The following is a 23,653-nucleotide window of genomic DNA, read 5'->3' as shown; positions in this document are numbered from 1 at the left end:
CCTTGAAATTGATTATGATAAAAATTGTCATTTGTGTGAAATTTATCAGAGCAGACAGGTGGAAAAAGATAACTTTTTTTATATAAATATAGGAATATATTTCAATGCAACTTATATTACAAGATACCACTTTCTTATTCTGACTAGAAGGCCAAACTTTCATTTCAGAATATGCTGATAAACCTGGCAACAGTAAATGTCATGCTGAAATGCAAAGTCAATGGGAACTGTAAGAGAAATGTTGGAGCACCCAATATGCAGTTATTCTGACACATAGCAAAGAAATACATTTTGAGTGCTCTGAAGTACAACTCAGTGTTTATCAGATGCAAAATAACACATTTATGAAGTATGTAAAAGGCAGTGCTGTATGGAAAAAATACCTGTAAGGCCCATTTAACAAGTTTATTTATCTCAGAAAAGTCTGAAGTTGAGTATTTGATGGCAAATAAATAGAACCTTCATAAAGTATAATACTTATTTTCTTCCAAGAATTTGGTAAACTGTAGAATTATGAAATGCATAAGAAAGTAATTAACAAATTAAACATATGCAAAGAAGGTACAGCTTATGTTTAGCCAAAAATTCAGAGGAACTCAAATGCACTTACAGTGGTTAGATTATAGAATGATTAAAAGCTGCCTATTAAAATCAGGAACACATCAGCCTATTACCAGCATGTGAAACAGGCCATCTCCTAGAGAAACTGCAATCCCAGGTCTGTAGGTTGAGTCTGTCCATCAGCATTACAGTTGGATAAGATTTGGTCAGGATGAATATCTATTGCTGTGGTAAGGATAGTTCTCTTTTACAAATAATGCTACACACTGGGCTTTTTCCTAGGAGGCCCAAATCAGAACATATCTTACCCTTTTGTCACCTGTGAATTACATCTTCATGCACATCCACTTACAAACAATTCTGCTCTTTCTATTCTGCCTTGTGACCCAGATAAATTATACATATATATATTGGATGAGGCTTTGAGCAACCTTGTCTTGTTCAGAGACATCTCTGCCCATGGCAGGGAGGTTGGATTAGCTGATCTCTAAAGTCCCTTCCAACCTAAGCTATTTTATGGTTCTATGACATTATTTTTCTGCCTGTTGTACTGGTATGTGAAACATTTAAAAGATATGAAAGTATTATGTATATCAGTAAAGCAGGACAGAAAATAAAAGGATTATTTTGTTTTTACAGGGGTTAGAAGGATCTAATTATGCATTTGTGGCACAAAAGAGGTATAAAAATGCTTATGTTTTAATCTTAAAATAGATTTCCTTGGAGAGAATAATATTGGCAGAGGAATAAACTGGTATAAACAGGTTGTGATTTAATAGAAATAAAGTTGCAAGCAGTCAAAGTGATTGATTTTCCAAAATAAATTTACAAAAGTCATGGAAAAAACTTTATTACTTTTAAATGCAACTTCATTGGTTTGTGAAAAGAAGTATTAAATGTATTCATCTGCAATAGCAGGAAAACAAGTCCAGACACAGAAGGTGCTTTCTGACACTCTATTCCATCATAGCAACTTGTTTTATTTCATATTTTGTTTTAATGGAATATTAAAGATACCTGACTACTTAGTTGCCAGTCAAAGTGCCCATGGAATTAGAAAATACCTGGAGATTTTGACAATCAACTACTTCCAAATTAAATTCTGCTAACCCAGATATCTATAGTTATACATACTAACTTTTCCTTGCTAGGTTTCTAGTAATCATTGTTAAATATTTTGCAACACAGTATCTTATAACTTAGTGATTTGTGCAAGGAGCTTTAACCATATCTTGAGAACAAATGTACTAATCAGCAACTGAAAGACCACTTAATTCTACAGTAAACTTTTATATCTATGTGTGAATACTGATGCTGACTGAATTAAGGAAGCAGAATGAACAATTAATTCTACCATAGAGGGTGATTGTTTTCCTAATTAAAAAAAATTAAAAAATTTAAACTGTCAAAACAATTGAATGAATTTTTCTGCACCTTTTCCTTACATTACTGGTTTCCATGGGAACAGTGATTAGAGATCGACTAACAAAATGGGGAAATGGATGCAACTTCATATTGAGTGTAAGCAAAACCAAAATGGCTTTGAGTGAGATTGTTAAAAATATAATTCGGAAAAACAGATCTATATATGTAATGATCAAGCTGATGGGTAGTCCAGTTTTAACTTAATCGGTGGCCTGAAATATTCAGCACAATTTTAATAGAAGCTGTAAGTTAATTCAGTCTCTGGGATAGTTGTAGAGCTCACAGCTGCATTTCTCTGCATTTTCAGGTCTTGACATTTCATTTTTTTGAGTTTTTCTTCTCATTATCCCTTCTGTTTAGGTTGGTTTTTTAAGCCCTAGTTATTTCACAGGCTGAACCGGTTAATAGGAGAGTCCAGACCATTCTTTTTGACTATGATTTCTTTAAATTTGATCTTAGCTGAATTAACATCACCAGTTCAGCACATGATCTTTGAACAGCAACACCTGCTGAGATTGCTACTACTGTCTGACCCTGAGCCAATAATGCCAATATATTTAGACTAAGTGTATTGAATTTTTTTTCAACAAAATTAGCATGTATGCCTTTGGATAGATAAGGTGCTTTAAAATGGCTGTTATAGGGTTCATGAAAATGAAGGTTAATAAAGAAAGCATGTAAAGACACTTGAACACAACAATAATGCATAATGGCTTATTGATACATAAGAGAAAACTCCTATTATCTTTTGAAATTCTGAATGATTTTTCATTACTCTTTTGCAAAAGCTGTGGACTACAGTTTCACACCACATGAAGTGCACTGTAATAGAGGCTTCATCCTACCACTATTTGTTATCATTTAGAAGGTGCCTCCAGAAAGAACACATTAAAACATCTGCAGTTCCTCTCAGTGGTTCAAACCTTTACAGAAGCTCCATTTTACAGAAATTGTAAATCAAACAATATATATCTGCAGTATTACAGCATGCAACTACTTTACTTCAGAAGGCAGCAAGGCAGCAAATCTGAATTACTCATATTTACTTACACAAAGGTTTCACTTCAAAGATAAAATGACAAGGAGTTTTCTCTTTGCTCCCTTTCAAGGAGCTTAAAAAAACCTTCCTTTTTTCAAACAAACAAACAAACAAAAAAAAAGAAATAGTATCTTTCACTGTAACAGCAAAAAACTATTTGTAAAAACGTTCCTGAAGAGATATCAGTGTAGGTAGTAAATTCTATATCAGATAGAAAGTAACTATTTATTAATTCTGCCTGGGAAACTTCATTAAACTATTGTTTTGCACTAATTGTGAGAAGTAGATACGTAAGTGTAAAAGTGTCACAAACAGTTTAGAAAGCACCACAAGAGACTCTGAATTCATATATTTACATTCATATTCTAAATAATTCAGAGGAGGCTGAATTAATGATGCACAAAGACTGAGTCTTTAAAATAAAGAAGAGAAAACCCAAATATCTGTGTTGTGTAGGATGAGACAGAGAAATAAACCCTGCATTTTCTTCCAAACTGATCTAGTGGGCAATAGGGAAATAGGATGAAACAAACAGTCTGCTAAGTTGTGGAGTAATTTAGGTTGGAAGGAGAGGGGTCATTACTTCAGCCTCCTGCTCAAAGCTGATCTATCTTCAAAGGCAGATGAAGTTGCTCCAGACTGTGTCCAGTTACGTTTTGAAAATCTCTAATGGCAGAGATTCCACAGCCTCTCTGGAAGTTCTGCTACGAGTTTTGACCATCACCACCTGCTCTTTTGTTGCACATGTAAGAGGAAAGTCTGGCCCCTCTTCTCCATTATTTCTTATTAGAATGAAGTCTCATCAGCTTGACTTCTCTGGACTAAACAAAGTCCCTGTGTGCCATTTCACAAGTTACGCACACCTGCTCTAGTGACCCTCTGCTGGATTTGCTTTATTTTATTAACATATGTCTTGTACTGGGGCCCAGAACAAGACATATTACTTCAAATATGGCTTCCCTAGTGCAATAAAAGCCATCTGGCAATAATCTTAGTAATACAGCTGTACAGGGTCTGGCTGGGATGGAGTTAATTTTCTTCATAGCATCTTGTATGGTGTTGCTTTAAATTTCTGACTAAAACCATGTTGATAACATACCAGTGTTTTAGCTATTGCTGATCTGTGCTTTCAGTGTCAAGACCTTTTCTTTTTTACACTCTGCCTCAGCAGAGTAGATTGGGGATGCACAAGAAGCTAGGGGGGACAAAGCTGAGGATGTCTGACCCCAGTTTCACAAAGGGATGCTTCATACCATATGACATCACTGTCAGCAATAAAAACTAAGGGAAAGAGAGAGTGGGTACTTCTGCAGTCACGGTTTTTGTCTTCCCATTTATCATTATGTGTGCTGAGACCCTGCCTTCCTGGAAGACCGTGGGATGTAATGAATAAATTCCTTATTTTGTTTTGCATTCACAAAGCAAGTTTTTCTCACCTTTGGCCTCCTGGTTCTCTCCCACATTCTCCTGCAGGGCACTGAGCCAGTGGGTGTGTGGGGATTTGCCTGCCAGCTGGGGTCAAGCCACCATAGCATCCTTCTGTGTGTTTAGCCTTTATCACCACAAGAGTGCAGTCCTGGCTCATGTTAATTTCTTTATCTCGACACCCACTCAGGACCCTTTCTGCAGTGCTCTTTCCCAGCACATCAGTCCCAGCATTGATGCATGACATTTTTCTGTCCCAGGGGCTGAACTTCCCATTTGTCTTTGTTGAACTTCATAAAGATCCATTGGCTCATTTCTCCAGCTTGGTTAGCTCACACTGACTCACAACCCTTCCCTGCAGCATATCAGCTGTTTCCCCCAATTTGTTGTCATCCCTGAACATGCTGACGGAGTTAGATGCAGTATTGATCCCAGAGTTACTGGAAGAGGTCACTCAGAAAGGTTGCGGCATCTCTGTCAGTGTGGATTTTTAGATCTGGACTGGACAAGCCCCTCAGCAACCTGATCTAACTTTCAAGTTAGATGTGCTTTGAGCAGGGAGGCTGACATAGATAACCTCTTGAGGTCATTCCAACAGAAATTAACGGTATAAATGGAAAATACAGGACGAAGCCTACATGGTCTCTCCTAAGACATATCAGAGCACTACCTGCAGAAGCAATAATTAACTAGTTCCAGAAAGAACAATCAACTCTTTCCATTCTGACAATGTTTTGATTACACCTCAGACTGCTTGTATTCTTATGCAAGTGATTTCAGAAAGGTAAACCTTGGCAAATCTGCTTTTCTGCAGAAAAAAATGTAAAGTTCTTCCTAATAGGAAGTTACAAGTAAGACTTCATAACCATCTGTGAAACACCAGATATTTCAAATGCTACTGAAACTCCATTTTACAGTAATGGACACCACACAGTCAGCCAAATTATGTTATTTGCACACTGCTGTCAGCAGGCTTTTTTCTTGCAATTTCTTCCTGAGTTATTCCTTAATATGTGCTAGATATAACTCTCATTGGTATACCAGAGGATTTTAAGTCCCTTTGTGTGTTCTTACTGTGAAACAATCTTTTCAATTCAAACTTCACTTTACAGGATCATTTAAAATCTTACCCCAAGACAAGTATATAAATTCTTATTCCTCTCCCACTACTCAGACATATTGGAGTTATAGTTGTATTCATAAAGGAAGGCTACCTGTGGCTCAAAGGATATCCTTTGAAATGCCTTAAAATAGCTATTCTCAGTCCCTGCGACTCTCTAGATTACTTGGCTAAATGGCACAATAGTTTATCTTTGCTTGTCCTGCGCTCCAGTGTACTAGAAACCCAGTGCAATCCAATTCGAAGTATAGATTCATGTCTATATATACACAGAAGCACAAAAGGTAACCCCAAGAAAGAATGTTGTCAGCACCTGCTGAAGTTGACACTATTTTGAGGGAACCTTGCTGGGATTAGGTTGCCTGAACATACCTTTTTAAACACCATAAAGTAATTGACTGCATTCACATTAGACCAACACAAATGATATATTCAAGAAGAAACACCTTTTCTTTTCTGCTTAAGCAAAAAAAGGAAATAAGATTGTGTGGAATTAAGTTGCCTAGATACAGATGTCTATCACCACTTCTGAGTAAGCCACCTGGCCTGACCTTCCAGAATGGTGATACCTGTTTGTTATACCCATCAGCTTGTTCAGATGTCTGAGAAACAACTCAGTGACATAGTTTTTTTTTAATCTTCATAAAATATTTTTCAAAAGTCTTTGAAAATGAGAAAAAGGAACATTGAACTATTTGAAGTATTAACTAGCCAAATACTAGAGGCTAACTGAGATACATTTAATGAAAACAAGCCTTAGGACACAGTTCAGATAGACAGAGGGAGACCAAATTATTTGCATGAAGACATCTACATTTTCTGAGAGAAACTTACTGGGGAATTTTTTATATGTGACTGATTTGATCCAAACTAGGCACCCAAAAATGAGGAAATTAATAGTTTACTAAAAATAGTTCTTTTCCCCTGCTTACTATGCATCTTTGCCATTTATCCATGACAATTTCAGAGAAAGGAAGCTCAAGATGAATTAAAATAATACCATCTCTGGCTAGGGACTCCATACTGGGAAATAAGATTGCTTTTAGGGACTCTCCACATGCTTCCAGTTTTTGAAATCTTATCTACAAGGTCTGGTGTTGTTTGAGGTATTACTGGGGTGAAATCTTCAGTGTGGAATTCACTTCAGCTGACTGAAGGTGTCTGCAATAATATAGTTACTGTGTCATGGAATTCAGAAGCAATTAAAACCTGGTGGTACTTCAGTGAATCTGGAATATGAACAATTTCATTTCCAGTACACTCTAGGGAAAAAAATAGTGCCATTCAGCTTGATACTCACAGTTCTCACTGTCACTTAAATAAGCGCTTCCCCAGAATCTGACTAAAGTACAAAAAACTTTTTAACTCTTAATATGAGGAGGAAAAAATAACATTAAATTCTATTTTAAATAATGGAAAAAGACTGAGTGAAGGAGTACACAGTTCATGCATATATTTACATTAGTATACTGAAGTAAAAATGAACACAGACGAGTATTTGAACACCTTTTCCTTCAGCAGGATAAATGAAAGATTTGATTACCATTCTGTAATACAAAACAAAAAAATATTTAACAATCAGGTTGCCTGAGAATGAAATTTGGAGTAAGCTGTTAGAGTACTGTGAGTTAACTCTGGGAATGCATTTTATTCTGTGGTCTTTGGCTGATTTTCTGTTTCCCTATGAGGGCTGAAAAGTGGAGATGGTGGAATGAGAGGGACAGGGAGAGAGAATTGGGACTGCATACTGGCCTGGCTATACCTGAACTTTTACTTGCACAGAGAATTCCTGGCAAGTGTCTGGTAGCTTTCTGCTGAGCAACAGCCTCACCATATATATAGTGATAACAGACATAACCTACTTGGTAAACTACTATAAAAGCCAATCTTGTACGCAGAACAAATATTCACCTTACCTGTTTCTTTTCAGAACAGTTACAGCATACCCTTCTGTTTTCCTTTTTTTTATTATTAAAAAAAAATAAATCAACTTCAGCATAACTATTTCACCTACTTTGCTTTGCCTCTTCAACAGGGGAGCAATTTTGGTTCTACTTTAATTAGCACTCTGGAAAAGCAGGGCTAGGGCACAGGGGAGAGGGGAGAAATCTCTCTCTTTCTGGAAGATTAAAAAAGAGAAAATCTTCTGCAAGTCAGATATTTATTTTTATATGGAATGTATTTCCCAGCTAATGCAATAGACAATATTGCTACTCTATTAGCTTATTTACTGGATATATCTCTTCATTCATGCTTGTATGAAAAGTGGGTACTCACATAATTTATAAGATGCACAGTCACATCAGTACATCCTCACCAGGAAATTGTTCAGTGTGCAATGCACCAAATGATTTATTCACATTGATGATGCTTATTCTTTATATCTGGTCCTCCTCCTCCATCCTTTTTGTAGTATCAAATTATTGCATCACATTTGTATTGTCCTTAACGTGCTCACTATTAAAAAATCAATGATCTTGAATAAAATTGATTTTCAAATATAGCCCACAGCATTTTCTTTGAGAAATTAAACCTTGCCTTTGGATTTTATTCATGCTGCTTGGCTAGGCAGAATATTTTGAACTTTATTTCAAATAAATGAATGTTTTAGTTAATAGATTGAATTTCAGTGACTGACTTCTAAAAATACAGTTTCTACCTTTTATCTTCTACAAACAAAGAGAGATTTCTTTCAAACAGAGAATTAACTGAACAGCTGGGTTGAGAGTTTCATTATCCCTTTTATGGGATGAAATCTTGTCTTTTTAACATAGGTTTATTCTGGCAAACTTTAAATACAACGTAGTGTGATAAAACCATTAATTTATTGGTTTTAAGTTATGGATAATGATTGCCTGAATTGCAAAATTTATAGGTATATGTATTCAAGATGATAGTGCTATCAGATTAACCAAATATTGTAATTACTCTCTTTCTTCACAAAATATTCAATAACATATTTAAAATGCCAAGATGAACCCTTCCATCTGTCTAGATACAAACATGCCTGCAACAAGAGGACATTTTTACAGTAAGATTGTCTGGAGGCCAGAATTATTGATTCTGTGACGTGAGGTAAATTGATAAAGCTATTTTGTATCTAGAAATCCGTGAGACAATGACCCAGCCCTTGTATTCTAAAATATGTAATAATTATAATTAGATTATCAGAGCAGCAAACAATATTTTTCCAGTGGATTTGATAACCAGTTGTATTGAAAAGTCAGAAGAAATACTTTCTCTCATTTCTATACAGTATTATGTAAATCTCTATATATAACTTTTTAGTATGTTTTTTGTAAATATTACAGTAAACTGGAAAAAATATTTTTATGTATTGAATGAGTGTTAAGTGTATACATGATTCTGCAAATGTCCTGGTTTGGGCTAGGATAGAGCTAATTTTCTGTCAAGTCATTTTGCTTTCATCTCCGTCTCTAGTAAGTATCTGCACTTGCTGAAATTAACAGCAAGTTTCTCAGTCAGTCTGCTGCTAGGACTGATAACACTTGATGTTTATAGTTATGGCTAGAGAATGGTATGCAGAACCAAGGACACTGCTCAGTTCTGATGAACATCTTATGCTTTGGAAAGAGAAAGAGAGTAAAGGGGTCACGTCTGCAACCCTCCTTTAGGGAGGAGTGGACAAGACAAGTGACCAAAATTGACCAAAGAGAGAATTCCATCCCATATGCATCATACTCGATGTAAATTTGAGGGATCATGAGGGTCAAATCCCCTCCCCTTCCTTCGGCCTTTCTCTTCTTTGCCCTTTTTCACCTGTCCCTGTTTGCTTTAGCATCCTGGGAAGATTCCATCCATTCCTCTGCCTGTGGTCCTGATCTGTGCCAGCCCATATCTGTGTGTTCTTGCCTCCAGTTCCCAACTGCTGCTGACTCCAGGAGCCCAGCCTGGATGTGAGCATTACTGGGAGTAAGGGGGCAAGCCATGGTATTGTTTTTCTGTATATTTGCATATATTTAATTTTTTTTTCCTTTTTATCATTACTGTTCCATCATATAGTTTAGTTTCCAACCCATACATCTCTCTCCCTTATTCTCTCTTCTTTCTTTATCAGGGAGGGGAGGGGGATTAAAAGAGAGCATCTGTCATCTGGTTAATTGTTGGCGTTAAACTACACTGTTTTATAAATGTTTTCACAACAAGGGAATCCTACATATCTATCTTCTTAGTGAATAAAAACGTAACTAAGTGTATTGTATAAAATAATAAGTACACCACGGCACATATTTATTGCAAGGCCTACTGATCTGTTGCAAGTAATGTCCCTTTTTCATTATTTTTATACAGTATATTGCTTCTTAAAATGTTTTGAGTAACGAATTCTATCCAGGGATGTATTTTAGAATATAACTGGATATAGTGATAGCTGCATATATTGATTTGTTTAAACAAAACACCTCAAGAATTAACATGAGAAGCTGCACATACCAGTGTCAGTCCCTCTCTACATGAGCTCTGACTTCTCAGAGGGTATTCAGAAAGTACCCAAACTGCAGGACTGATTATTAGTAATGTTATTAATTAGTGGTACTACTGCAGTTCCAGGAGACAAAGTGTCATATTTAAAAGGATAACTGATATTTAATCCATTCTGAATAACTGATTTTGGTAAGAAACAACCTCCAAACCTGTTATTGGAATATTACCAATCAACCATCTGCTCTGTGAGCCGATAGTCATGAAAATATTTGTAAAGACTCCTGTCACTTTGACCAAAGCTAAGCAAGTTCCCAGTTTTGTGTTATTCCAGTTTTCCCGTGTCTATTTTGCTTCTATTCTGACATGAAAAAAAAAACTTTTTTAATTCAGAAATGATAATGTTACATCATACACATCAAGCTAGATGTAAAATACAAAGTAAGTCCATATCACTTACTGAATTTTAAAAGATATAGGTTATCACAGTTGTCTGAGCTGATGTTCTGTAATACACATTACTTTCACATTAGATAACATCTACCAGAGCTGATGAAGAATGCTAGGTCTCCCTTTGAGGATCTCTTCACCCAATTAGTCTTCAAAGAAGTCCTTGCATATATACAGTTATACAGTTAATGATACTGAGATAATCTGATATGTCTATGATACAAAATCAAGGCATAGTGAAGTTGGAATTTATATGTACTCACAGCCCACTATTGTGAGGTTTTGATATGCAGAAGCAGCACATATCCTACACTGAAGCAGCCTACAACCAGCATGCCTTGGTGCGAGTAGTCAATAGAGGAATAGAAAAGTCCAGGTCAGAAAAGACTCCTGGAGATCATCTGAGCCAACTTTCTGTTGAAAACAGGGAGTTAAATTAGATTAGTCAGGGCTCTGACAAGCCAAGTCTTAGATATTTCCAGCAAGGGACATTACATCACTTCTCTGGACAATTTATTCCAGGACTGAATTGTTCTTAAAGTGAAGACTTCTTTTCTTGAATGCCCTGAAGCTACTTGTGCTCCTTGCCTTTTTTTTTTTTTTTTTTAAATTCAAACTTACAGCTCTCCTCTCTCAGTGTAATGGGAAATAACTGAGCCCTACCCTCTTTCTCTCATATTTTTCAGAATCATATTGAGGGTCTACAGAATTTTCATGCCTTGTGTTATTGGCATTCATATTTGAGGCTTTTACTTCCTTTCCAAGTATAACTGAACGCTATGATTAAAATTTGGTCTTAACAAGTAATTGCAGTTAATATAAACTTAAAAGTTTAAATGAAGAGAACAAAAAGAGGATTCACTGAGTTATAAAGTGGTTGTTAAAACAGTGGCATTTGATGTTTTGCATAGTATTTAGGTATATGCCTATATATTAGTCCATGTCAAAGCTTGCATCTTCCCTTGGACTTTGGCTGTTTGTTCTGATGCATCTTGGATACTTATTTCATTGAAATACAATTGATCACAGTCAAATAAAAATATCTTTAATAATAACTACCAGTTAGAGTATTGATCCTACCATCCCTGTCTCTGGGCCAGGCAATTAGATCTCGAGGTTACTTGCAGTATTTTCAAATAGCAGTTCAATTTGGTGAGTAGTAAAATAATCCATCAGTTATGGGCTGCTAAACAGGCTGGTAATGACACACTGTGTTTAAGTAATCATTGAAATTAATCTAAAAGAATATAGTTCAGTAATGAAATCACAGAATCGTTCTGGTTGGGAAAGACCTTTAGGACCACTGAGTCCAAACATAACCTAAGTCAAGCAAGTGCTTAAGCCATGTTTCTAAACACCTCATCTACACATCTTTAAATATGCTCAGGGATTCAACCACCTCCCTGGGCAGCCTATTCTAGTGTTTAATTACCGTTTGAATGAAACGGTTTATTCTTATATCTAATCTAAACCTCCTGTGGTGCAAGTCCCCTTGCTGAAGTGTGTCCAGAGGAGAGAAATCAGGCTGGTGAAGGGGCTGGAGAACAAGTCCTATGAGGAGAGGATGAGGAAAGTGGGATTGTTTAGTTCAGAGAAAAGGAGGCTGAGGGGAGACCTTATCGTGCTCTACAGGAACCTGAAGGGAGGTTTTAGGGAGGTGGGTATCGGCCCCTCTGTCGAGTAAATAACAATAGGACTAGAAGAAATGGCCTGAAGTTGCACCAGGGGAGGTTTAGACTAGATATTAGAAAAAAATTTCTTTACTAAAAGAGTTGTAAGCACTGGAACAGGCTGCCTAAGGAGGTAGTGAAGTCACCATTCCTGGGGGTATTAAAAAAACTTGTGGATGTGTCAACCAAGGATATGCTGTAGTGGGCATGGTATTCTTTTCTGGCTAGATGGTTGGAATCAGTGATCTTAGAGGTCTTTTCAAACCATGACAATTCTGTGATTAGCATATCCTGTGGCTTACTAGGGAGAAGAGACCAATCCCCACCTCGCTACAACCTCCTTTCAGTTAGTTGTAAAGAACAATACTTTTCTTGCTTTTTTTTTTTTTTTACTATCTTCTTTTCTTTTTTCTTTTATGCTTTATAGCATAAAATCAATTTTGATGACTGCCGTTAGCATTAAGAATACACTAAATGTCCTAAATGTCTTTTCAAAAACATATGTAGCACCCAATTCCAAGGAAATACTGGAGCACCAGGTTGTTTTACCTCTTTTCATTACAGCTGTTTAACACCTTGATTTGCCTGTTAATGTGCAGAACACAAAAAAAACAGAAGGGAATTTTTTTTTTTTTAAACTAGTCTTAATCAGGATATGCACCAAGATATACCACTAAAAATATAAAAATTAGAATTTTGGCAGTGTTTTGTTATTTTCCTCATTGTATTTCTGGACACAGTACTCCAGGTGGAGTCTTATGAGAGCAGAGTAGGGAGGGAGAATCACCTCCCTTGACCTGCTGGGCATGCTTCTTTTGATGCAGCCCAGGACAGAATTGGCTTTCTGGGCTGAAAGCACATATTGCCAGCACAGGTCAAGCAGCTCATCAACCAGCTTCCCTCAAAAATGTCCAGCTGAAAAGCTTTACCCTTAACTCTCCTCTGCTAACATGGAGAATTCATGAGGGATTTCACCTTTCATGAGGCTACAATTAGACATGTTATCTTAAATATCAAAAATTTACAGTCTATTAATAGAAAGTAGTAATATCCAAATATGCAAATACTGTTATCAGTCTTTCAGCTCCCAGTGATACAGTCTTCTGTCTGTCTCATGCTTCTCTATTTTATATAGGTTAATTCTAATCTTAAAGGGTAGGAAAAGAAAGCTACTTCATATTAAAAAAACATTCCAAAATGTGTTCTTTTAAAAAAAAGGAAAACTAACTCAGAGATATGGGCAAGAGTAGCAAAATTTGGGTAAGTCACAATGAAAAATGGTATTTCTGTTACTATCCATAAATACTTACAGTGCAGATTTACATTGTGCAGCTAATCTAGTCTTCCTAGTGACTTCTACATCAATGGTGAAAAAGCAAAGACATTTATGGATTGTGAATACAGACTTTTTGGTCATATTTTACCAAGATAAATAAATCCTAGCTCTAACTATGAACACACTATCTAATTAAAGAGACCTGAATAGAATTTTATTTTCAGAAATGTCTGGATGTAAAGAACTAAGCTCTCAGGATGAAGTTCACAGATTTCAAATGGTCAGTGGCAGGCTCCTCCTCCCCAGAAAATCCAAAATCTTCTTTCATTCATGGTAGATAATGTGTTGACACAATATTTTTGTGGTGAATTCATTTGGGGCATTCTATTGACACTTTGGACATTACTGAGGAGACTGCAACTCCTAGCAAGGAAAAGTGGTTATTTTAGCATTTTTTTTGCATTTCTATCCCTACTGAGCTGTATTCTAGGATTGTATAAAAGAAATAGTCATGGTTGAGAAGATGGATTTTAGTGTACATAGAGATGTGGTGAAAAAAAATAAAAGACAGAGCTAAAGCAATTTAGTTAATGTTCCTCTGGATTATATACATTAATAAAATTTGTGAAAAAGGCTGAGGAAGTGAGAGAGATGCTATGTGCAATCTGATCTAAACACAGGAAAAAACTTGGACAAAATCTTACATAAATTTTAGAGATGCAAATTTAAGCATATAAATGTTCAAGATTAAATAAAATATATATTTTGAAGCATTCTTTAAGGCTCAATTTACCCGAGCTAGGCCATCCTTAAATGTAATGTCCTTTTTAATCTCAAGGACATAGTAATAAATGTAACTCAAATAATAACTCATGTACTAGGAAAAATTAACAAAATATTTTGAACTGAATAACACTGAAAAACAGATGCTCCCATCTGATCATTCATACACAGCCACTGAACTCATATGAGCTCCCATTTCCCCAGTCCCCAAAAGAAGGGTCATATTGGATCAATACTTATAGATAGAAGAGAAAAAAAAATTAATCTTTTGAACGTAAAGGCCAGAGAATCAAGGTAACCTACTTTCATCATTGTCAGATGGAATTATATGTGAATGTGTAAGGCCCTACATAATTTTGGTGTACTGAACAAAAACTTGTAGAAGTTGGTATTCATACATACAGCTTTCATGTCTGAGAGAAAAGGAACATGAATTGTTAAGTGAGAAAGCTTAATATTAAGACGAAACATATTTTCTGCCTCTTTATGTTATTCACCTAACTGATGCGATTTTGCATCAGACCTACAACTTTACAAATGCAACAAATGCTAAAGTTAATAGGCAGTTAATTTTATCCCCCACAGACACTTAAAAAGCAGGGATGCTGCTGGCAGAGCCATATGTTCAGTCCTTTTGCCATGGCAAAATCTGGTCAATATGAAGAACCTAAGTCAAATTTTAAAAAACTTGGTTTAGCCAGAGTGAGCACATGCTAAGGCTTCAATAATAATATATTATTATTATTCATAATAGATATTTAATTACTGTACACAGATAACCTGCAAAATCTAAAATTATGAGGAAAATGTAGAAAAGGAAAGCATGTTTAAAATCTCATTTTGTTATAACCTTTGCATCACATTATAGAGCTATTGCCTTTAATTCTACATGTCCTGAAGAAAGGCTCTCTTATTCATAGATCCTCAGGGCTATTCCATAGATTTTATATCACAGACAGGAAATTCCAGTATTGCATTAAAAGAACACAAGTTTAAGATGCTCTGTTTGGTTTTCTGAGTAAAATGATAGTAAGGAGAATATAAGTGTCCAAAAAACTACCTAGTCATGCTAATCTCCCAGTCTTCAGTTCATAGTTATTATGATTAGAAAACACTCCACAGATTTATTCAGAGCAATGAAATTTAATTCCTAATCTGAAACTCTCACTTTTTCAATATCTACAAAGGAAGGTAAGAAAGACAATATTTACACTAAACTGTTAATCTTTGTGAATCCAGGTTTAATATGTGTCATAGTTCTCACTAGCCAGACTTTGGCAAAACAAACACAATAAATTGAAATTATTATGTCCTTGAGAAACAAAAACCTCAAATCCTTTAGGCACTTGATACTAGAATGAAAATCCATATTCAGTATGAATCACACTAACCATGTTTTTCTTTGGTTTGCATTTTTATAGATGTAGTTTGAAACAGGATCTCTATATTCTAACTGAGATATTCTGTGACAAAATATTGACATAAAAATTGGACTTTAAAGTATTATTTGTACCTTATTTTTATCCTCTAATATAATGTCCTTTCTGAAGACTGAGTATTGTTCTAACGTGGGCTTTTTATTCTGGAAAAATGAAACAAACTTTTTAATAATCTTTTTATTTCATTCTTTTCTTTCAATAATCTTTGGAAGCTATGGCTATGTACCTAAACCACCGCACTGGATAAAGATAATCCTCCTTTCACTCTGAAGAGTACTTAGTAGCTTTGTATTGCAGCAGTGGTCCATGGGAATGAAATGAGTATAAAATTTTGCAAACAAGAGAAACTTCGAGACAGACCCTCGCTTCCAGTGGATACTTTGTGTAACCAGAAGCAGTAAATTAGATATGAGTTTGTGGTATAATATGACAGAAGGAAGTTCAAACCAATTAAGCAAAGCTAACAAGTCATGAAGGATGAAGACCACTGTCATTTTGTACAGCTCTTGTGGTATCACACCCAGAAAAAGACATCTACTGCATTTACTTTGGCATCAGAAAAGTTGCTATAAAGGCTTGAGAAAATAATTTATGTTGAAAGATTAACTATTTGAAGTAAAAGAAGGTAACTAGAAAGATGTAGGTGGACGAAAGAGTTATTAACTGGTAACTTCCTATATATGCCTGTAGTATGGAAATGACCAGTAGTATTAACTCTTTGTTGCGCTTTTGGAACTAGGCAACATCTAAGCTCAAAGTATGCAAGAATATGTAACAAACAAGTTTAACTAAACTGTATGTTGACCAATTAGAATTTATTAATGCTTTTAATTATCTATAATATATCATTGCATCTCATTTTAAGGAAGAAAAACAGGGAGGAAAAAGTTACTGTAATGTGGGTGGCTAACTGAGCACTGATAATTTTATTTTATCGCTAATTACATCAGCACTGTTTGTGTGTCATTAAAGTGAATTGAGTGAATCCAGCCTAAGGCTTTGTGTTTGTGCTAGTCCTGAGTACCAGACTTTAAGGAGTGCCTACTAAGGTTGGGTGCAACAATTAATGAATAATGTGGGCAGTCTAGACTGTAATTTGGCTGCAGCAAAACCATGCTATTAATGAGTTTAACATTTTATTTTAAGTTGTGGGAGGCATAATATACGCAGACAGGATGCAGTTTGCTTCAGACATTGTCAGTTTACTTCAACAGTTCAGGCAGCAGCTTTCCTATTTCAGTCCTGAATTATTCTTTAAAAAGGACTGCCAATTATGGTGAAGTTAATAAAATTGTGTGCTAGCTTTTGTGAAGTTTCATTTTATTCAGCTTTTAAATGGTGCCTCATTACAGCTTATTTTCACTGTCATATAGGGACTGCAATTCTGCCCTCATCATTCTGGTGCACATAACTTCTCTCATGTTATTTCTTTGATGAGTCAGATTTAGATTTAATACATACACATTTTCCACTTGTCCTTTTCAGATCCAGTCAGGGGACTAAAGCAAAAAATTGTGCTTTATTAAAATATATGAACTTTTTGAAACCTTAAAGTTCTAATGAGAATAACAGGGAAGGAAACTGTGTGAATCAAAAAACCCTTAATCCCAATATTCAGTTGTAAAGACGGAAAAAAGGCAAGACTAAGGAGAACTCTGTCCATTTTTACTGCAGTGTCCCTAGCCACAGAAAAAAACACTTAATCTGGGATTCATCTCATCCCAACTACATTCAGATGTCTAAAACTTAGTTTTCTTAATTGAAGTGCTCTCCATTTAAAGTCTGCTACATGACACTGGTACCTCTAGGAAAATGTTCATCCCACCATCATTCATGTTTTTCTACAATTACAAAATAGGGAAAGCAGTAGTTAATATATCCACTGATTTCTTATTTTGTTCTCAACAATGATGATTACACTTAATAACTATCAAGCAATCAAACAAAACCTATTGAACTTTCTGGATCAGATTAATGCCTATGCAACTGTAAAATACAAACACAGACATAAAGCACATAGTATAATTATCACTACCATAAATCAAGCATTGCTGGCACTATTATAACAATAATAAAAAGAAAATATCTCCCATCGTGTATTTTACCTGACTTTTTTCATATGGATAAAACAGAAATACCTATCCATTGAAGTAACATATAATGAAAGTGAGGAGTAGCACAAGAGTAATACAGAAATGGATTTTGAAACTCTGAGAAGGGAGGTTGTCATGGAAACAGATGGGTTAGGAATCTTTGGGTTGCTACAATTTTATTTAGCTGCTGCTTAGTCTTGATGTTATTTTAATAAGTCGATTTTCCTCGATTCATGATTTTATTTTTCTCATAACAAGATGCTATGTTAAGAACTTTTCAGATACAAGGCAATGACTAATGTGTACTAACCTGTACTGAAACATTAAAAACATGAATACTTCCATTTTACTCCTACACTTACCTAGCAGAAAGATTGAAAAAGAAAGGTGACTAAAAGAGTTTGTCAGTGTCTCCACAAAAGAGTATCATGGCATCCTAGACAATGCTTACCTAGAGTGAACTAAAGGAAGAAGAAAATGTATATAAAAAGCCCTGGAAATGTTGAAGTGCTTAAATTATTTACTCTTTATGAATGTAACATGAACTGTAAAAAGCCACTAACAAAGCTCATTTTTAAAGTTTAAAAAAAAAAAAAAAGTTTTAAGTTAAAACAAGTAAACAAAAAAAGTACCAGCTTGATCAGAAAAGGAACACAAATACTCAGACGACAAATTTAAAAAAAAAAAAAGCTGCATAACTAGCCTGCATGTGAGAAACAAAATTTTAATTAGTGTGTATGTGCATACCTCCAACAAATCACATTCCATACATATTAATTACCATCACACAAAAGAAGTGTTAAATGCCATTGGGAGGAGAATGGAAAGGGCAACAATCAGCATGGTTTCAGAAAACAACCTGAAGCAACAAACATAAAACAAACTTAAAAGCGAAAAAAGTAATCATGCTTCAGTGAACAATTTCAATTGTCAAAATGAGAAATCATGTAAGGGACAAATAAAAGCAATGTGAAAACTGAGCTACATAAAAGAAGGAGAATGTGCAATGAAGCGACAAGGCAATAAAATACACAGATATGAATCCATGGGTTTTGAAAGCATGTTATTTTTTTGAATAAACCAGTCCATACTTGATGAACATAAATATATACAAGTTTCCCTGTGCACAAGAAACTCATGTGCCCCCAGAAGCCAGTCACACATTACCAGTGACATACAGTCTCTACTCTATAGTCAACATAGTAAGTGGAAGAGAGAGATCACTTTTCCAGAAGCTACTCTTTTAGAAAGGTATAAATATAGAAATATATACCTTTTAGAAAAGGGTACAGATACAAATAAAGGCAGAAAGTACATTCTATGCCCCTGAAGAGAAAGCACTACAAAAGGATGCAGTCACAGCATTTAAAAAAGAATTCACTTGAAAAAATTCAGTCAATAATCAAACGCCATGATGATTCAATACTGTTGATCAGCTAAATGCAAATGCTATTATTGAAACTCCTAACGTTCAAATATAATGCTTGCAAAATCTCCTTTATAAGGTGACCAGAATATACCAAAAAACATAAAAGCAGTAACCAGTCACCCAAGCTATATTATTATAAAATTACTTCCCTATTAAAACACTTTAAAAAGATTGATCTTGTGTTCACCTGAAAGTCATGCATGTCTTCACTTAGAAAACAAACTGTTATGATGTCATACAATATCTAAAGCCATTATCCAATTTAATTTTATACTTTTTGTGTTAATCATCGTCTTCTTTCCTGTCTTGACATGCAAAAAAATTGTACTCCATCACAAAAGCAGAGTCAGACAAGAGTCCATTACCTGAAGTAAGCTATGCCTTTTCATTGATGAGGTTTTTCTGCTGTGCTACAAAATTAGGCTACAGTACAGACTATTAGACAGAATCAGGCTACAGACATTTAAAAATCTGAAAAAGAAAATTAAAATCTCTTAACAACCCATCCCAAATGTATGAAAGCCAAGAGTTTTCTCTGGTTTTATATTTTTAAAAGTTCAGACTCTAGTTATGTCAGATTTCCATCAATGCAGCTATATTTATGTGAATTAATGATCTGTATGATTAAATGACCTAATTTCCTCCTATTTAGTGACAGTATCTTATCAACCGCAGGATGTAGTACTGAAATGATTTCTAGGAAATATCTCACCTGTACCATAGAAAATTTGAATTATTTTTAAAGCTGCTGAAAGGAGATTTCTCCTAAGAAAATAATAGTTCTAGTGTTAAACTGACAACATGTTATGACAATGAACTACCTGACAATAATTGATAGAGTATATTTTGATAAAATTAGCACATAGAAGTTAAATATGTATATTTTAGATTTGATAAATACATATAGTTCTTTTGGTTCCTTAACAAGGAAGAACAATTCTGCTTCTCAAAGGTGGAGGAACAGTTCATGTAGGTTTACAAACTAAAACTAAGAAAGATAATTTTTTTGTAATTTTAACTGACTGTATGATACAGAAGCTTTCAGAATAGATCTGGGTAGCTGTCCAGAGATAAGGCACACCTGAACTTCCATCAAGAATAGAGGTGAAGGTTAGAGTTAGAATTCAGATTTGGATGAGCAAAACCCAGTGATCAGAATCCTCAGATCAAAACTTTCTGCTATCAGCATTGTCCTGCAATTCGTAGCAGCAGAACCGATTCTTGAACTAACTTGTGGTATTAAATATATTTTGTAAAAATACACTCTGGAGTAATGTATAACTTGCATCACACTTCTTAAAGTTATACATTGCCTTATCCCTCAGGCTATCCTTCCTTTCAGCTATTATAGATGAAGAATTTCCTTACTGGTGTTCTCTTAGTTTCTAACACGCAGGATTTCTTTCTGGAATAAAATGTGTTTACTGTCACATTTAGTTGACCCTGTCAAGTCACTTGCATTTTTAACACTGGATACATGGATGAAAAAGGAATCTGGCATACTCTTATCAAATTTAAAGTTCTTCGGAAGTAAAACTTTTGAAGTTTTTATTAATTTCTCTATTATCAGCATTGAATTCTCCTTTATATTTGAATATTTTAGCAGCCTGTGGTTACTAGATAGTTATTCCAGCTAAACCCTACTTTAAATGAATGCAAATATTCAAACATTATACAAATTTCTGAAACTCTTGACTAGGAATATCTACATTTTTTTTTTTTTTTAAGAATTTGGTTTATTATAGCCCTTAAGACACTCTGAGGAGTAATCTGAAGAGAAATATAGTCATATATATTCAACTAAGCATACTTTTTTTAAAAAAAGTCTTTTCTTCACTTTTATAACTGCTCTTATATCCCCCAAAGTTCTTCTACAAATATACTGAATGTGTTCATAGGATGCTCGGAGTAAAATAATGAATAGATTTCATATAATACATCACTATACATGCTTTTTAAAAGCTTCATATTACTCATTCTTGTTTTGGCATAATAATTTGTTGAAACCTGTCACAAAGGGTGCTCGTCATACTTTACTATCTCACATTCAGATGCATTGACTTATGGGTTTCCCTGATTTTAACTGAGACAGATGAGGAATGGAAGATGTGCTGATTTTTTTCTTACTTTTCACTTAATTATTATATCTTAGATTAAAAGACTGTATATTTCTGAAAAGAGCAGAAGCACTTCATTATAAATTTTTACCTTTGGAAAACTTTGTGATTGTCTTAGATATTTTTTAGAAAAAAATGGGGATAAATATGATTTTATATTTTTTGAATCAGGATTAAAACATGATTTGACAAAATATGTACTATACGAATGGCTAATGAATCAAAGTAGTCCTTTGCTATTTTTTTATTACTGTTGTGACTGTAGAACTTCTTAGTGCATCAATGAATACTCCTTTATGTAGACACACCTTCTCATAATTAAAATGACATAATAGTATTATAAATCATTTAAGATAGGAAATATATTTCAAATGCTCAGAAAGTCTTCGCACAGTTAATTTATCATGATTTTTAAAAGTAGACATTGTTTTGAAAACTTCATATAGATGTAAACACTGAAGGCTGGAACTTGGTCTGTGGGAGGATTGCCCTGGTAAATCAGAGGTCCCATTGTTCATTCTACATGCTGTTCCCACTTGAAACTCTTCTTTAAATAAAATAAAGATGGAAGACCACAAGTCTCAATCAAAAGCATTTTGGTAAGTCTATAAATCTCTGACAATGGAATTCTCTTAACTCCAGACAAGAGCTGCACTACTTAAATACAGTACTTTACCAGGACACAGTATCTGGAAGATCATACTACAGTATCTGAAACAGTGCAACTATTAGCATAGTTTTCTTGTTGGTTTAATGAGCCTTGTTTGTTAATCAAGCTAATTAGCTTGCTCGCTTCAGAACCAACCACACAGTCTAGTGAAGAATCCAGTCTTTCACCCGTTATATTTGCATTTTTGGGGAGGCAGTTATGTCAGGTACAACACGATATGTCACGTGTAAACACCATAGAAGTATATATATGCCTTAGTAATAAGCAATCCTACTATAACTATAATCCACTTTGCCTAAGGAAACTGTACCAAATAATATGCAAAATATTCTTCCCTTTCAAAATATATATATGTTTACTATTTGTGCAGCATCTCTTCAGTGTTAAGCCACGCCAAGATAATTCATTAAGCTATCTTCACCCACTGATAATATAAAACTTTTCAGGAGTCCTTTTAGATTTAGCTTAGCATCAAGAGCTTCTGAAGGGAAAACCAAAGGAAATTAACACTTTTCCTTCTAAATTGATTGTCAAGATAATTTATACTCTCATTTCCCAAATAAATGACATTACTATTATGACATGATCTGAACAACAAAACTGATGATGATGATGATGATGAATCACTGTTATGCACAGCATTTTAATAGAGATAATAGAATGAACTTCACAGTTTCTAGTATATATGTGTCCATTATACAGATCTTCATTGTTCCAGATATATACTTGGATTAAAATCAGATGCACAATATAAAGGATTAATAGTTACAGACACTCAAACCATATACATGCACACACACGTAGAATGATAATAAAAATTAGTTTGACCAAAAAAAATAGTTTTAACCAGTGAGAATTAAACATGGGATAGCAAATAAGTGCATTGAATCTGAGGATCTCGATCGCAGAGGAACAGAGGAGATAATGTTTGTGTTAATGTTCATCTAAAACCCTCATTCAGTAAAACACTTGAACACGTCTACATGTGTCACAATGGAGTAACATACAAGAAATTTCCTCTTACCTTTGAAGATACATTTCAGTATTGTCTTCAGTTCCGAGCCCAGCAGGATACCATTCTTACAGCATTTAAGGGTCTCTAGATATTTAAAATATGTTGCTTTGCTTGAAAGGGATGGTTGGAGACTTGTTTTTTACTACTTTGACATTTCCAGGGTTTACTGATCACTACCAGCTTCTCTTCTGAACATCCCAATTACTGTAAGCCTTCCTAAACCATGTGTATAAAATTAGTTTTTCTGACCTTATTCTCCATAGTAACCATGCACATGTCAAAACCAAAAACATTTTTAGAATTTATCAGTACATTCTTATCCATACCTATTAATTTACCAGTAGCTAATTCTCTACCCCAGATTCCTTTGACCACACTTATTATAAAAACTGGAGAAAGTATGCTGATCCTGGTTAAAGGATTTCTAAGGTCAGAAATTTCTAATCCACTTTTTTCTATGTTTTCCTAGTCAACATAAAAGAACATGCAAAATCCTGTATTCAAATGTATACACATTTAGCACAGCAAAATCTTAAACATTGTATTTCTTTCTCCTTTTATTTTGCTAGGTCTTTTTACATTGTGTGCTTAGTTCATTTGCCAATTGGCCTGATCCATCTTGTATGTCACTTATATCCTGCAGCATATCTTTCTGCCTCCTAGAATATCCTGGGTACCGATATTTTTCAGCACTACAAGTA

The 23,653-nt window shown here is 34.7% G+C and overlaps 1 protein-coding gene across 1 annotated transcript in view; it reads right to left on the bottom strand.

Moving 5' to 3' along the window:
• Positions 1–23,653, bottom strand: part of EYS (eyes shut homolog) — a 709,634-nt gene that overhangs the window by 588,945 nt on the left and 97,036 nt on the right. The gene's annotated exons all lie outside the window — the stretch shown is intronic.

Source organism: Calypte anna, chromosome 3, assembly GCF_003957555.1.
Source record: "Calypte anna isolate BGI_N300 chromosome 3, bCalAnn1_v1.p, whole genome shotgun sequence".
NCBI classification, from domain to species: Eukaryota; Metazoa; Chordata; class Aves; order Apodiformes; family Trochilidae; genus Calypte; species Calypte anna.
The sequence above is the reverse complement of the archived record's forward strand: the minus strand, read 5'-3'. Positions and strand labels throughout refer to the sequence as shown.